At 47.8% G+C, this 16,162-nt stretch overlaps 1 protein-coding gene and 1 pseudogene across 1 annotated transcript in view; one reads left to right on the forward strand and one right to left on the reverse strand.

Moving 5' to 3' along the window:
* The window catches only part of LOC116829199 (C-type lectin domain family 2 member D-like), a 287,968-nt gene that overhangs the window by 139,148 nt on the left and 132,658 nt on the right, over positions 1–16,162 (reverse strand). The gene's annotated exons all lie outside the window — the stretch shown is intronic.
* Positions 1–16,162, forward strand: part of LOC116829195 (C-type lectin domain family 2 member B-like) — a 98,395-nt pseudogene that overhangs the window by 74,696 nt on the left and 7,537 nt on the right.

Below are 16,162 nucleotides of genomic sequence, written 5' to 3' on the forward strand. Positions count from 1 at the left end.
AGAGTTAGAGCAAGATCATGTCTCTTACTCTTAAGAACACAGGATTTCCTGTGACTGCTTCTTAGCAGTGTTCCCATAGTACAAAACAGGAAATGTGGTTTGACTTAAATTCAAAACCCGTAAGTTAAAGTTTAATCTTGCAAGATAGAGTAAAAGTGTTTAAAGTGATACATGCTTTTGTAGGGGAAGAGAGAAACATACACCCTGTCCATCTGGCTCTCTATTACGGTAGGTATGGTATTCTCATTGTGGAGGGACAGGCCTTCAGAGTGTTTCTAAAGAGGTGGGCATGGTGCAAGCTCTGTTCCTTCAGGCAGAGCAGAATGTAGCAGCCTGACTGTTAAGTGTACTGTTCTCATTGTTCTTAGTGAATTCCCCCAGGAGTACAAAACGTGTACAAATTTTTTAGGCTCCTTTGCACTTACTGTAAAGGACAGTGTGGCCTTAAATGCTTATAGTGCTTTAGAGATTAGAACTGAGAATTCAGTCCAAAAATTTAGACGTCACAATGTGCTCTCTGAACTGTTTGCTACTGACCTTTTTTGGAGCTGGTCAGTAGCCAGTATAAATTGTGAGTTCGAGTCCCCAGCCCTCACTTGCTCTTCAGTTACCTATGATGTAATACTGAGCATATGGCTACGTATATTTAACTAACAAGTAGTACAGGGGTCAATACTTCGGTCTTATCCACACACAAGCTGAACTGGGGAGGACTGCATCAACCCCAGTACGTGTCAGAAAGCAGAGGGATGCCAGGGTAACCTTTTACTCACTAAAAGCAAAACAGCCAGAACCATATGTGGAACTGAGAGGTTGAGGGGGGCAAGGACATAGGCCCCTAGGCTGTGTGGGTTGCAGACTGGAGTGGTTGACCAGCTTGTTATGCTATACAAAGCACACGTGTTTTTTATAGCGGAGAAGGCCACATTTATTGAGAATACAGCAGTTAGCATATGCTTTAGTTTTATACACACACCATGCACACAGTTTTGCCAGTTGATGTTTAGAGGAGTTATCTGTTTAGAGTTTGGATTAATTTAATGGTCAGCCAGACTGGTTGCACAGGGGAACCGGGTTATGTTGGCTATGATTTGATGCTATTGGAGTAGTGGCAAGACAAATCCAGAGTTTTATGGCAAAGCACCCTGTTTTTATAGTGTGGTGTTTGTCTTTGTTGAAGCTTATGGATTTTGCTGTTTGTGACTGGTTACTTTTTAATGGATGTTTCTTTGTTAATATTTTAAAGCACCTTTGAGAAGGTTACTTTTTTTGATGTAATTGTTTTTAGGGGTGCCAGCCTTTATTTTAGGGTTGTTAATTTGTTTTTAGTTATGGATGTGCATTGATTTTTTGACATTGAGAAGTTTGTTAAATTTTTTTTGACCATTTGGCTTTGACAATGGCCTTTACAATTTTGATGCATGCACTTATTTACAGTTTTTTAGAGACCTTTAAAGGTATACAAACAGCAGTGTTTTTATATTGAGCAAGAAAGATATTAGAAATTAAACCTTGTTAAATTTTCCAATTAAAACAGTTCATACTGTGGCTCGGGCCTTTAGCATTTTTTAAATTTAATTAACATAGACACAATACTTGACCCTGTTTACTTACTAAATGTTAAACAAAAATAACTGGAATTTAACTAATTTTGTTTGTTTAGCAAAAATTTCATAAAAGATTTGGAAGGACCCTTCTGTGGTTACGTTGAGTTATAAATAACTTGGGCTCTTTTATTTTGATTGGGGGGTTTTTGATCGCAGGTGTTTTTGGTTTAAGTATTAATACATGTGTGTGGGAAACAATGGTTTGAATTTTTGTTAGGTATGGACAGTATTTTACTATGACGGCTAGTATTGGGTTTTGTTTTAACAGGTTTATTTTATTGATATGGTAATTGTGGGTATCTAGCACTTTAGGTGGTGGTTTTATAGGGTCCTTTATTTTGACCCCTACTTCTTAGTGTTTTGGTGGTGATCAGAAGGTGAACTTTAAGGTTTTTATGGTTTTTTAGCCATAGATGTTAGTGTTTTTTAGGGGCTTTAGAATTTGACTTGTATTGTATTAAATTTGTTAGTCTCTAAGGTGCCACAAGTACTCCTGTTCTTTTTGCGGATACAGACTAACACAGCTGCTACTTTGAAACCTGTTTTTTGGATGGGGATTTACAATTGATTAGAGTGGAATTATTTGTAAGGGAAGAGATGGCAGTAGGCTTTCCCAAGATATTTTTAAATAGTTGGGACCTACAGACCCCCAAGAACAGGGACTGCCACACTTTATATTGAGGTTTTATGGATTTGGAGATAGCCGTGGTTGAGCAGCATTAATATTTTGAATTTTAGGTGTTTTTTGTAAAAAGCTTAAGATGTTAGTTATGCAAAAAGTGTAATTTGTGAAACATGTCCCCATTTTAATCTTTGGTATACCAGTGGGCTAAGGCAGTTTACTATGGAATAGGGTTTTAATTGTTTTGAGTTTAGGGAGTGGCCTTTTTTATTTGAGGTACATAACTTGATTTTTTTTCTTTTATAGGGCTGCTTTAGTATGCTTTTTTGCCTGACTTTTTTTAATAGCTTGATTTTTATATCGGAACATGGCTTTGTTTTTTTGCAGCTGCTTAAGCCACTGCAAATGTGTTACATTAGGGCTCTGGTTGCAGTTCAATGCTTTTGGAGTTAATGGCAAGACAAACCCAAAGTTCCATGTCAAAGCACGCTGTTTTTATAGTCTTTTTGTTGGTGGTTGAAAGTCTGTGACTGGCCTCAAAAAGTATCACCAAAGCACCTTTGAGAGGGCCATTTTGTCCTCTTGATTTAATTGTTTTGTTTTTAGTGGTCCCAGCCTTTACCTTAGGGTTGTTAATCTGCCTTTTCTTAGTTATGGATGCGCATTGATGGTTTTGATATTGAGACCTTTGTTAACTTGACCATCTGGCTTTGACAAGGGCCTTTACACTTTTTTGATGCATGCATGCACTTATTTACACAGACAGTTTTGTAAAGACCTTTAAAAGTATACAAACAGCAGTGTTTTTTATGTTGAGCAAGAAAGACATTAGAAATTAAACCTTACTAAATTTTGTAATTCAAACAGTTTACACTGTGGCTCAGACCTTTAGCGTTTTTTAATTTAATTAACACAGACACAATACATGACCCTGTTTTTACTTACTAAACCTTAAACAAAAACAACTATAATGCATATAAACAAAACCCCATCTCTTATAATAAAACTTATTTTAAAACCAATACACTAGTGTTCTTTTTGCTAACAGGGCAAACTATAACCTTTAATACAAATATGAAATCCTACCCCTACAAGCCAAGTGCACTCTACCTGTTCTGAAATGGCATCCATTTCTTTCCAGAGTTTGCAACACTCAGGGCCAGCCTGGCTCTCCTAGAGCCATGCAAGTGTCTGGCTCTCCTGCGGCACTGGCTTGGGACAGCTCTGTACAGATTCAGAGTAATTAACAGCACCCTTGGGTGAGTTAGGGCTTGTTTAAATTAAAATGCTGCAGCACCGCAGGAGAACGAACACACTTTCTTGTCTTTTCATGGACAATCCCAGTTTGGTCTGCTCTTGCTGCAGACATGCTTCAGCTCCTGCACCTCTGCCGGAGAAACAGCCCCCTTTTTGGAGAAAAGCCACTCGACAGGAAGAGATCAGAGCTTGGAATTAAACCATGTTTTCCTTCTGGGAAATGGGGGGCAGAATTTAATCCAAAACTCACCCCATTAATTAATTGAGCCTTATGTAGATATAGCTCTGTGCTTTAATGCTAGGCTAGGGGAGTGGGGGAGCCGTACTCTCCCCACCCAAAAACTGATAAGTGTAGGCTTGGAAGGATTAGATCTTTATTGGTAAATGTGAAGGACATAAATCCACACCATGTAGAGGTCAAACATAGGAGTTTATTACACACAGCACTGGCGGAGTGTCACCTTGCTTATTAGGATCAGACATTGTCAGTTGATTACAATAGAATATATAGATTTTTTCCATGGGTGGGGGAAGTGACAGGATAGGCAGTCCCACACCCTGGGGTAGGTTTGCAGCAAGACAACCACTGGCTAATGGTGCTAACAGATTACATAATGTCTCTGCCCATGGTCTCAAATTAGCAATTTAACATTTTATCAAAGTATTAAATGTTGTTAGTATAAAATATATATATGTTGAGTTCTGATTTGGGGTCCATAGGAATGGAGCAACTCCTTTGCTTGTCCAACAGGTACGTTCCTAGGGGTTAAAGCAAAGAAAAGGTGAGTTATATGGCAATAAAGATTGTCTCCTTTGTCTTAAAGCAGGGCATTGCTCCCTGGGAAGGGAGGTGGAAGGTTGCCATATCTTATACTGCCATGTGCCAACTTTTCATAAACTCAAAGTTGGATCTATGAGAAGAACATCTCCCTATAGAAGAAACTAACCACCGAAACAGGGCTTCCTTGTTCAATCTGCAACTCTGAATAAGACACAATTATTTAGTTCTTAGCTTCAACACCTGGCAATTTGCTGACCAGGCCTATCTTAGCAAGCAAGGTTATTTTTCATTTACCCTAGCTTTCTCTTTGCTGATCACTATTTGCTAGGCCTCTGGTCCCTTAACTATACTCTGGACTTTGTGCCAGTTTTTTTCCAGACCCAATATATATACCAGGTTCTTATATAAAATGCACACGGATTTTAACCCTTCAAAATGTCAATATATGCTTACTTTGTCTGAACTTCTTACTAGAGCTTGACTTAAGGCTATGGAGTGTGTGTATTTTGGCATGTGATGTTGACAATTTGTGTTTTAATTAAGAGTCCTGTGGCACCTTATAGACTAATAGATGTATTGGAGCATAAGCTTTCATGGATGAATACCCACTGTGTGTTAATGGCTTATGAATTTTCTGAATCTCAATGTCTCATTAAATAATGACCTCTCCAATAATTTCCCATAACTGACCATTTAAATCAACAAAATTTTTCAGTCTCTATCTTGCTTGCTCTAGACACTCCCCCTGGGCCTTAGGACAAACAGATCAGAGCCCCACCAGCTCTAGGAATATAAACCTTAATTCCCTCTGATGGAAGCAGGAGAACTGAACTCAAAATTGAGCCTGTAAAACCTGTGGTCATTTGTAACCTATGAGAGAGTATGTTACATGTCCTCCACTGTGCTGATCCACAGATGAGTTGTTACTGTGGCCTCTCTGTATCACTTGGAAAAACTTGATATTTAGAAAACTTGGGGTTTTTCCTCTTACCTTCTGATTTCTAAGCCTTTCAGGGTGGAATCAGGTCATTTTCAAACTTTTCTCTGCCCCCGCAAGGGCTGAACACTTAGCTTTGTTTTTTAAACAAAACCTGAGATTCTTCTCTACTTGCTTGAGCTGGGCTTTTGAAAACACCAACTATTATAAGTCTTATAACAGTGAGAGTTGGCAACACACTTTGAGATTTTCTGACTTCCCTAGAGGACTGTGGGACATAATTATCTCTCTTGCAGTGGTGCCTGGATGCCAAATTGGAGGTTAGGGCCCTGCTATGCACTCACTCCTCTTCCTTTAACTTTAATCGAAGATGTGTCCAAATTTCAATAAAACTGTGCCTCCCCCACTGTATACTGAAAAATGTTTGGGGGGGGGGGTGTCGATCTCCAGACCTGGTTCTTTCTCTCTATCAGGTTTCTTATTAGTGTAGGCTGATGCAGAAATGCAAATACTGCACAGCCTTGTTCCATTCAGTATCCGCTACCATGCGGTGGACCTCCACAGTATATTTAGCAACAGACTGATATCCCTGCTGCAATGTCCAAAGGGCTGCCTTGGTTGTATGCTCACTCGTAGGGTCACTGAAGATCGCTGCATCTCCCAAACAATTCATGTAGGCTATGTCTACCCTACCAGCCTACGTTAAGTTACATCGGCATGCAGTCACCACAGTTTGTCACTTGTGCGTGTGCCTACTTGGCTCCTTGTGTCTGTGGCAAATGTACTCGCCAGGAGCGATTGTATTAATTCAGAGTTCAGTGCACCATGGGTAGGAATCCCACTGTGCAGCTTGCCACTGTCCACTGCACTGTACTTTGAGGAGTTTTGGCAATGCATGGTGGTTCCTAAATGGACCCCACAGAGTGGTGGGGAGAATGGGATCAACTTCCCATAATGCAGTGTTCAACATCCCATAATTGTATATGTATCCCATAATTTTTGAACCTTTTTTCCTAAATCCCACAAACCCCTGTAGCTCTCCTTCCTGTCTGCCATATCTTTGACAGAAGCATGGAGCCTGCACAGCTCTGCACTATTGTTATGGGCATTGTATGCCCAGGGTGCACCATATTGCAGCATTTGCAGAGCTGCAAGAAGTGGGGAAGGTGATAATTCTGTGCACAACAGCTTGCTGCGGGACACAGTAACAACCACTTCAAGCTTTTGGTGGCATCAATGCAGCAGCTGTAGGTGTTTGAGCACCAGTTCTGGGCCTGAGAAACAAGCACCAACTGATGAGATCGCATCATAATGCAGGTGTGAGATGAGCAGTGGCTGCAGAACTTTTGGATGCGCAAGGCCACGTTTCTGGATCTGTGCCAAACTTACCCCAGCCCTGCAGCATAGAAACCCCAAAATAGAAGTTGCGTTGACAGTGGAGAAGCGAATGTCAATATCACTGTGGAAACTTTCAGCGCCAGGTTACCTGTCAATCAGTCTCTCAGCTAAATACCACATGCACTAGGCTGTCTGTTATCACTTAACACATGAGACCATTTCATGTTAAATTGCCTGTTAACATCTCTCCCATCAAACTGGTGTTAGTGCAGGGATCTCAAACTCAAATGACCCGGAGGGCCAATGAGGACTAGTATATTGACTTGAGGCCTGCATTACTGACACCTCCCACCCCCACTGCCTTTGGCCCTGCCCCCACTCCACCCCCTCCATGAGGCCCTGCCCTGCCTCTTCCCACCCCTTCCCTGCCCCCATTCCAACCTCTTCCCCAAAATCCCCACCCCAATTCTGTCCCTCCTGCAAGAGGGGTGTGGGGGTATGGCAGAGGCTCAGGGAAGGTAGTTGGAGTGTGGGGTGCAGGAAAGGTGAGGGGTGTAGCAGGGGATCAGGTTGTAGGGTAGGGCAGGGGGGGTGGAGTGTGGCAGGGGGCAACATGCAGGGGGGATGCAGGGCACGGCAGGGAGGTGGGGTTCAGGAGAGGTGCAGGGTGTGGCTGGGGGCTCAGGGCAGGGGGTTCAGCTGCAGGACAGGTACGGAGGGCGCCCCCTCCGGGAAGTGGCCAAAATGTGGGGGAGGAGGGGCACTGGCATCTGTGTGTTGCGCTTGCTTCAGGCACTGTCCCCAGCAGCTCCCATTGGCTGGGAATGGGGAACTGCTGCCAATGGGAGCTGCTGGGGGTGGTGCCTGAAGCAAGAGCAACACACAGAAGCCAGTGCCTCTCCTCCCACATGTTCCGACTACTTCTCAGAGCTGTGCAGGGGCTGGGCAGGCAGAGAGAGAGCTTGCTCCGCCCCTGGTGCGTGCTGGGCCGGAGCCACTCTAGGTATATGCTGGGGCGGGGGGGCTGCAAGGAGCTCGCGGGCCGCAGAAAATAACCCTGCGGGACGTGTGTTTGAGACCCCTGCATTAGTGGGTTAGTCTGTCCCTTACAACTCTGGGTAAAGGGAATTGGAGCAAGGACTCTGATCCTTTTGGTATCTGATTCCACTGGGGCAGTGCAGAAGCCAGGAAAGTTCCCCACAATAGCAGGACCGTTCCCCGCTGATGTCACAAACAGGACTGTATATGTAGGATCTGCCCCATTGGTTTCCTGGTTAACTCCTGGTAGCACTGTCGAGGCCCAGTTTGAGAACCCTACAATGGCTGGAATTGAAGAACTTACAGGCCCAGTTTGCTGAACTTCAGCACAAATTATTGGACCAGGCTAAGGTATTATGACAAGCTAGAACAGAACAGTGAGAAGTTTTCATTGGCCAAAGTAGTGATAGACCAGCAGGCTTAGAAGCCTCTTACAATTTCTGTTCCATGAGAGTGGAAGATACCTGAGTTCAGTGACTTCCTAACAAAGCCAGGGGACATCACAACAGAAGAATGGATTAAGTCAGTGAAGGCAGGAATACAGGTGTTGAGAGGACCTGAAGAAGATCACGAGGATTTTGTGGAGGAGCGTCTCAAAGGCCAGGCCAGATCCACAGTGAAGTTCATGGCAACAGCTGACAAGACAGAGAATATTTCAGCTTCTCTTAGAAGTGTCTGGAGACCAAGTACTCTTTGGAACCAGACTCAAGGAATTCTGTGCATGGACACAGAATCCAGGTGGAACCATTTGGACCTATGCGTATGATCTGCAGGAGAGAATGAGCAAGGTGGACCCACAACACACTTCAGACACAGATATGGTCATGAAACAGCAGCTAGTGCTGGGACTCCAGGATGACTCCTTTCACCTTCTTTAAAGAAGAGCCCAGTAAGAAGTTTTGTGAACTTGTGCAAGCTGCAACTCCATGGTCTGAAGAAGAGGAAGTTTCTGTGGGGGAGAGATTGACGGTCACATGAGGGGGGTATGGGGGAGAACAGAGGCAAAGACTCCTGTCACCCCACATTCTTCCCTCCCACGTGGATGCCAGGATCTGACCGGCCCTGCTCCTGTGGTCCAGGCTTGGGCTAAGACCCTGCTGGTTAAGCGGATGCACTGCTCCGGTAGGTACATGTAGGAGGCAAACTATGGACATTCTGCACATGCACAGCTGGGGTCTGCAGTGGGTGCAGTGCATTGTTTACTGTCAGGACACGCTATAAGCACCCGCCCCACCCCACCCCAGTGTGTTTAGGTTGCAGGGCAATGATGCTCCCCTCCCCCAATGTGCTCTGATGGGAAACACCTAGTGGCTGGGCATCACAGTTCCCTCCCTCCATCACTTGCCAGGATGCTGTCCCATTATGATTCTCTGCTCACTCTCTTCCAAGAAGAGTGGGGCAGAATTGGGGAGGGAGCTTTTCTCTTCCTCACATAGATGGGTAGATCCTGCGGGATGGGGGGCGGGGGTTCCATAGCAGATCAGGTCTCTGAAGCCCTGGAGAGTGGAGGGGCCGATAGCGTTTAAGGGGGTTTAATCATCATGGCACTGTCTCTGGCAGGGAGTTGGGCTGCTGGGCAGGGAATGAGAAACCACAAATTGCCTCTCCCCTAACCTGTCGTGCTTGGTCCATCTCTGCTTTCAGATTGGCTGGGGAGTCTGGAGCAGGGAGGGGAGCCAGGGCCAGGACCTCCGCCTCAGCTTGGCTTTGCTGCTGCTGAATGGGACCTAGTCAGACTGAGAGGAGCCAATTCCAGTGCAGCAGCATCTGTAGCCTGAGTGTCACTGAGACAACGGAGACAGTAGCCTGGACTTTTCAGATGCAGGAGTTGCGTGTTGATGGCAATAGATACCTGGACGCTGGCAGGGAGCCAGGTAATGGAGCATTGCTGCCTGGGAACAGGCTGGAGAGAGACACTGAGGCTGCCCCACATGGGGCCATGTTCTCAGTGGCAGCAGCCAGTGAGCTCCTTTGACCAGAACATGCAGGTCCTTGTCTCTTTGCCCCTGAGCTCACCAGGCCCAGGGAGGGCTCTGGCCTGAAGGAAAGGAGGGACTGTTCTGCCATTCCCAGCCTGCCTGAGCCTCCGGGGGCCTCTCCCAGAGTGTCTGATGGGAGGAGAAATCGACAGAACGGGGCATGTACTAGGGCAGCTCCAGCCCTGGTGCTGTCAGTGAGACGTGTCTTTGCAGCCTCGCCTGATGAGTCTTTGTGTTTCAGAACCTCATCATAATGGCAAGAAATGTACAGTCACCCTCACAGTTGTGTTCCTGGGTCTCATCATTGCTGTTATTGTCCTGGCAGGTGAGTTCTCAGCCCTCTCTGCACATCCCATTACCCCTGGAGCCACCACAGTCTCTCTTCCTGGCCTGTCTGGCTTCTGCCCTTGGGACAGGATTCCTGGGGGATGTTCCTCTATGACCCTCCTCCTGCTCCCTCCCAGACCCCTGCACCTGGGCACTCTGTGTCGGACGATCTGACTGACATTAGCTCCCCCTAGCCCAGCTCTGAGCACTTGGGGCCCAAGTCATTGTTCCTGGGCCACAGGCACAGTCATTGATACCCCCGTGTAGAGTAGGGTGGGGGTGATGGGGCTAGGGCAGGGCAGCAATGAGCTGGGCCCTCTGCCTGCAGCGTGTCACCCTGAGGTACCAACCTGGCCTTCCTGCATCCCCAGGGCATGCCTTTGGCTGGGCTGGCAGGTGCTGACGTGTCACTGAAATGAGCTGTAGAACGCAGCACAGACACCTCTAACGCTGTGTGAAACCCACCAGTTAGTGACCTCGGCAGTGCAGGGTCCCGTAGCACTATTGACTTCCCCACCTGCACAGACAGCGTGTGCTAGTGCAGAGGGAGGCTGTTCATGGTGAGCGTGAACCCGGCTGTACTTGGCAATAGCTTGGGGCAGGGGGTGGGGGGAGCTGTGAGACAGTCAGGGGTGGGATTTATCTGTTGCCCTGGGATCTGATCACTGGGCCCCAGGAGGGTTTAGCAGTGGACAGAGGAGGCTGAATCCAGGTCTGTCTGCATTAGGAATCCTTTGTGCTGATGTAATGACATTGATACAGTGCAAACTGCTAATGTAGAAAGGCTGCAGAGGTGCAGAAAGGGGCTTGCCCTGGTGCCAGGCACTGCAGTAAGTTACCACCGTGGGACGCACTGCTCGAGCACATCTGTGTAATGTGCAACTGCTTCTCCAGCCTTACCCTGGTGCTAGCAGCCCTGCTACAGGCGGGCCGTGAGTCCCAGCTCCCTGCTAAACTGGCCGGCTATTGCAATTGGCAGCGTTGGCTCACACAGCGTAAGGTGGGATCTGTGAGCTTGGAGTTCCACACCTGCGGGTCAGGAAGTCCCCAGAACACTGTGTGATCAGATGGTGGAAATGGCACCAGTCAAGGGCTCCCAGAGCTGAAAGGGTCCTTGCTGTGCCCTGTCCATCCTAGCCAATACAGGAAGGGGCCCACAGGCCTGGCAGCTTTTTTCTTGGGGGGCCTGTGTATTCCCATATCCAGCTCTGTACAGGATGTGAAATTGTGCCCCACCCAGCTGCAGTTGCTCCCTGAAATGAGACGCATCACACACAGAGCAGCAGCTTATGCACTGACTGCCCTGCTCCATTCATGTGTGAGCATTAGTGTGCACAGCACACTGCACCACGACAACTCCAGGGAAATACATGCCTGGCACATGCCCTGCTCATTCTTTGATCACCTCTGCCTCAGCTGCTAATGTTCTCCCAAACGTAGGTGTGTCCCAGCCACAGGGGACAGCTGAGGCTGAGAGCAAGTAGCCATGACTGGGTGGAGGGGGCGGTGAGAGAGGGGAATCCCTAACTGACATGGTGCTTGGAACAGCTTAGCAACTCTTCCCCATAGCGACCCTGGTAACCCTGCCTCAGGTTATTCACCTACTGTGCTGACCTTGCCAATAGCTTTGTGGTGTGAGTTATAGGTGACTTCCACTGCTGCTGCCCTCTCTGGCATTGAAAGGGTTACGCTGCAGTGAGAGCATCTAGTACTCCTGAGAATTCTGTGCCAAAAATAAAAATTCTGCACACAATGTTCTAAAATTCATTTATTTATCGACAAAAATAAAATTTGCAGGAGGTCTGGACATAAACTCAGTAGTGGGGATGCACCTGACCCTGTCACAAGGCAAGGGCTGGGCCTGCCCCTGGGACCCTGCCCTTCTGTGCCAGGTGTGGGTGAGCAGGCTCAGAACAGCAGGATCCAAGTGTGGAGGAGCTTGGTGTGGAGTGTTTGTGTTCTGTGTTGGACAATCTGGGTGTGAGTGGCTTGGTGGGGGTTCCAGGATGCAAGATCTGTTGGGGTGTGGGTTAGGATTCAGGGGGCTTATTGAGGTTCCGGGTGGAGGAGTGATCTGGGTATGAAGTGGGTCTGGATGTACAGGAGTTGGGTGGATATGGGAACTGTTCCCTTAACAGTGATCCCCTTCCTGCCACAGCTGAGGAGCAATGGGGGCAGGAAGTAGGGTGAGGGTGGAGCATCCTGCAGCTGGAGAGGTTTCTAGGGGTGGGTCTGACCCTCTTCCCCTGCAAGGAGTGGCCAGGGCTGGAAGTTCCATCCTCCCCAGCCCACCTGGGATTAGTAGCTGAGCCTGCTATAGGATAGGAGCCACTGGTCAGGGCATCTCCTCCATCCCCAGTGATTTCTCTCTCCACTGGCTGCTCCCGGCGCCTGAAGCAAGGCACCTGCTCTGCTGGGGGCATGTGACCACTTTGACAGGAAGGCAAAGGGAAGCTGCAAAAGTCATTTTTCTGCAGGGAAGTAAAGAAATCTGCAGGGGACATAAATTCTGCACATGCACAGTGATGCAGACTTCCCCTAGGATTAGTCTAGCAAGTTTCCTTCTAGCTGCTGTATTTGGAAGGTGAAATATCTCTACAGAAGTGCATTAAGTTGCAACTGGCCAGTCAGTGTCACAGGCCTTTTCTATTGCTGGAGTTCTGGTGCCGTCTTGTGGCCATTTCATGTTCCTGACTGAAAGTTACTTCACTTCCCTCTCAGTTGTTCACCTGCCTTGTATAGCTCTGTTGATCGTGTGGATGTTGCTCTTGTGCTTGGGATGAAATGCTGTGAGCTGTGTTAGTCCCCCCAGGCTGGGAGCGTCACAGGAGTCCTTCCTGCCAGGTAAACGTATCACAACAAACATCTCCGTTGCCCTGTGTTGGACGGGCCCGGGCAGCGGGCATTCAGTCTGGTGAAGGGAAGGGTTTGTTGCCATCTTCATCTCAACCTGCCTCTCCGGGGAAGCCAAGCACAGAGCAGGGGAATGGGGACAGTGGCCCAGGCTAGCAGAACTCCTCAGAGTAACAGTCCTGGCAAATCCTGCTGCTGAACTCAACTTCTTATCCAGTGGCACTCTTCTGCCCACCCCCTGCTCTAACACTGAGGCCAGGTCTACACTGCGACTTTAAATTGGTTTAATGGCCGATATACCGATTTAACGCTGTACCCGTTCACACGACATCGTCATTAATATCGAGTTAAGCGGCTCCTTAAATTGATTTCGGAACTCCTCCGAAACGAGAGGAGTAGCGCTAAATTCGATAGTGATAACTCGGATTAGGGTTCGTGTGGACGGAAATCGACGTTATTGGCCTCCGGGCGGTATCCCAGAGTGCAGCACTGACCGCTCTGGACAGCAATCTGAACTCGGATGCAGCGGGCAGGTAAACAGGAAAAGCCCCGCGAACTTTTGAATTACATTTCCTGCTTGCCCAGCGTGGAGCTCTGATCAGCACGGCTGGCGATGCAGTCTCAAATCAAAAAAGCTCCAGCATAGACCGTACGGGAGATACTAGGTCTGATCGCTGTATGGGGAGACAAATCTGTTGTATCCAGCTCCGTTACAGAACACGAAATGCCAAAGCGTTTGAATAAAAAACTGCAGGATACACAGCGCTGCGTGACAAGCGTAACGGGAAGCCAGAGACTCAAATGGACGCTCATGATGGAGGGAGGGGGTACTGAGGACTCCAGCTATCCCACAGTCCACAGCAGTCTCTAAAATTATTTGCATTCTTGGCTGAGCTCCCAATGTCTGTAGGTTCAAACACAGTGTCTGGCGTGGTTCAGGGAACAGCTCCTCAGTTTCTTTCCCCCCCACCACCACGTGAAAAAAAAGGGTAAGAAATCATTCCTTGACTACTTTCTATGTCACCCTATGTGTACTGAATGCTGCTGGTAGACGGGATGCTACAGCAGTGAAGAGCAGTATCGCTCCTCTCCATCTCTCCCTCCTGGGGGGGGGGGGTAGGATGGTGCTGCAGAAGGACTGCCACCATCCAGGAGAACCCTATGCCTGATAATTGCTCAACATCGAGAGGCAATTATTCCTGGTTACTCGCAGTAGATAGGACAGAATGGCTAATAACCAGCTTCATCATTGAAACTGGGGGCTGAAAATTTTTGAAAGCAAATTTGGGATTGACTTCGCTTGGCAATGAGTCAATTCTCCCTTATGGTTTCTAAAAATAGAGTCCATCTGCCTGGACTGTCATAGCCCGGGAGGCTGCCTCCAAGTGCCTCCCCCCGACTCATTTTATCTCACTAACAAGTCTCTGTTTCTTATTCTTGTATTCCTTACAACTTCATGACACAAATGGGGGAGGGGCACTGCCACGGTAGCCCAGGAAGGTTGAGGGAGGAGGGAAGCAACGGGTGCGGTTCTTGCAGGGGCAACCCCTGTGAATACTGACACGGAGCAGCTGTGCTCTCTGATACACTGGATCTCTATTACACTTGCCTATTATTCTAGGCAGGACAGTGCACCACTGACCGCTCTGGTCCGCAATCCGAACTCGGATGCGGAGTGCCGGTAAACAGGAAAGCCCCGAGACCTTTACAATGACATTTCCTGCTTTCACGTGTCCAGCTCTGATCACCACGGGTGGCGATGCAGTTCAAATGCAAAAGTAGCTCCTGCATTGAACCTTACGGGAGATACTAGATCTGATCGCTGTATGGTGAGACAAATCTGTTTTATCAGAGCTCCGTTAAAGAACAGGAAATGCCAAAGCGTTTGAAAATAAACTCCAGGATACACAGCGGTGCGTGACAACCGTAACGGGAAGCCAGAGACTCAAACGGATGCTCATGGAGGGAGGGAGGGGGTAATGAGGACTACAGCTACCAGTCTCCACAGCAGTCTCTGAAAACTATTTGCATTCTTGGCTGAGCGCCCAATGTCTGTAGCGTAATACACGGTGTCTTGCGTGGTTCACGGAACAGCTCGTCAGTCTCTTCCCCCCCCCCCCCAGCACGTGAAAGAAAAGTAAAATAAATAATTCCTTGAGTACTGTAAATGTCACCCTCTGTGTACTGAATGCTGCTGGCAGACGCGATGCTGCTGCGGTGAAGAGCAGTATCCGCTCCTCTGCCCCCCCAGTGGTAGACGGTCGCCCAGTGAGTGCTCCTGGCTGAGTCTGGCCGGGGGCTCCTGGGTGAAAATGGGAATGACTCCCTTTTTTCTGACAGTGGATGGTACAGAACGGCTGGTAACTGTCTTCATCTTATCACCTGGGGGCTGAGCTTCATCAGACCCCTTCCTCTCTTGTGTAAAGAAAAGATTCTGAACTGCATGGACTGTCATAGCCCATGGAGGCTGCCTCCCCCTCATTTTATCTCACTAACTAGTCTGTGATTCTTATTCTGCATTCTTCATAACATCATGCCAACAATGGGGGGGGGGGGGTCACTGCGTGGTAGCCAGGTAGGTGGGAAGCAACGGTTGCGTTACTTGCAGCGGCTCCCTCTGTGAATACTGACACGCGGAGCAGCTGTGCTGTGATACACTGCTTTAAATACACACTTATCCTATTCTTGTCTGGACTGACTCTATTTTTATTAACCATAAAGGGCAGGATTGACTCAGTCCCAAGTGAGTCAATCCCCATTTTGCTTTCAAAAATTTTCACAGGGTTATTATCCGTTCTGTCCCATTTACTGAGTGAGTGTAACAAAAAGAGATGAGAGGGTAACAGTTTCTGCTGTCTACAGTAGTACTGTACCATCTACCACCAGGAAGGGGGAGAGGAGCAGATAATGCTCTTCAGTGCTGCAAAGCAGCATCAGTGCTGCTCTATCAGCAGCATTCAGTACAAAGAGGGTGACATTGTAAGTACTCAAGGATTGGTTTATTTAACTTTCATTTCTCGTGCTGGGGTGGGGGAAGAGACTGATGAGCTGTTCCGTGAACCATGCGAGACACCGTGTTGTAAGCTACAGACATTGGGCGCTCAGCCAAGAATGCAAATAGTTTTTAAGAGACTGCTGAGGACTGTGGGATAGCGGAGTCCTCAGCACCCCCTTCCCTTCCTCCATGATCCCCCGCCCCCTGATGCTAATGTTAATGGTCGCGGGGGGTTCTGGGTAAATGTCGTCAGTCATTCCTTGCTCCGGGAAAACATCAGCAGACAGTCCTTTCGCACTTTTTCTCCTGGATTGCCCTTGCAGAAACAATAGCACGGCAGCCTAGAGACCGTCCGCTTTTTGTTTTTCCCGTCACCATTTGTGTACTAGATGCCGTGGAGACAGAGGCGACACTCGAGCGCTACACAC

This window comes from Chelonoidis abingdonii, chromosome 12, assembly GCF_003597395.2.
Source record: "Chelonoidis abingdonii isolate Lonesome George chromosome 12, CheloAbing_2.0, whole genome shotgun sequence".
Lineage (NCBI taxonomy): Eukaryota > Metazoa > Chordata > Testudines > Testudinidae > Chelonoidis > Chelonoidis abingdonii.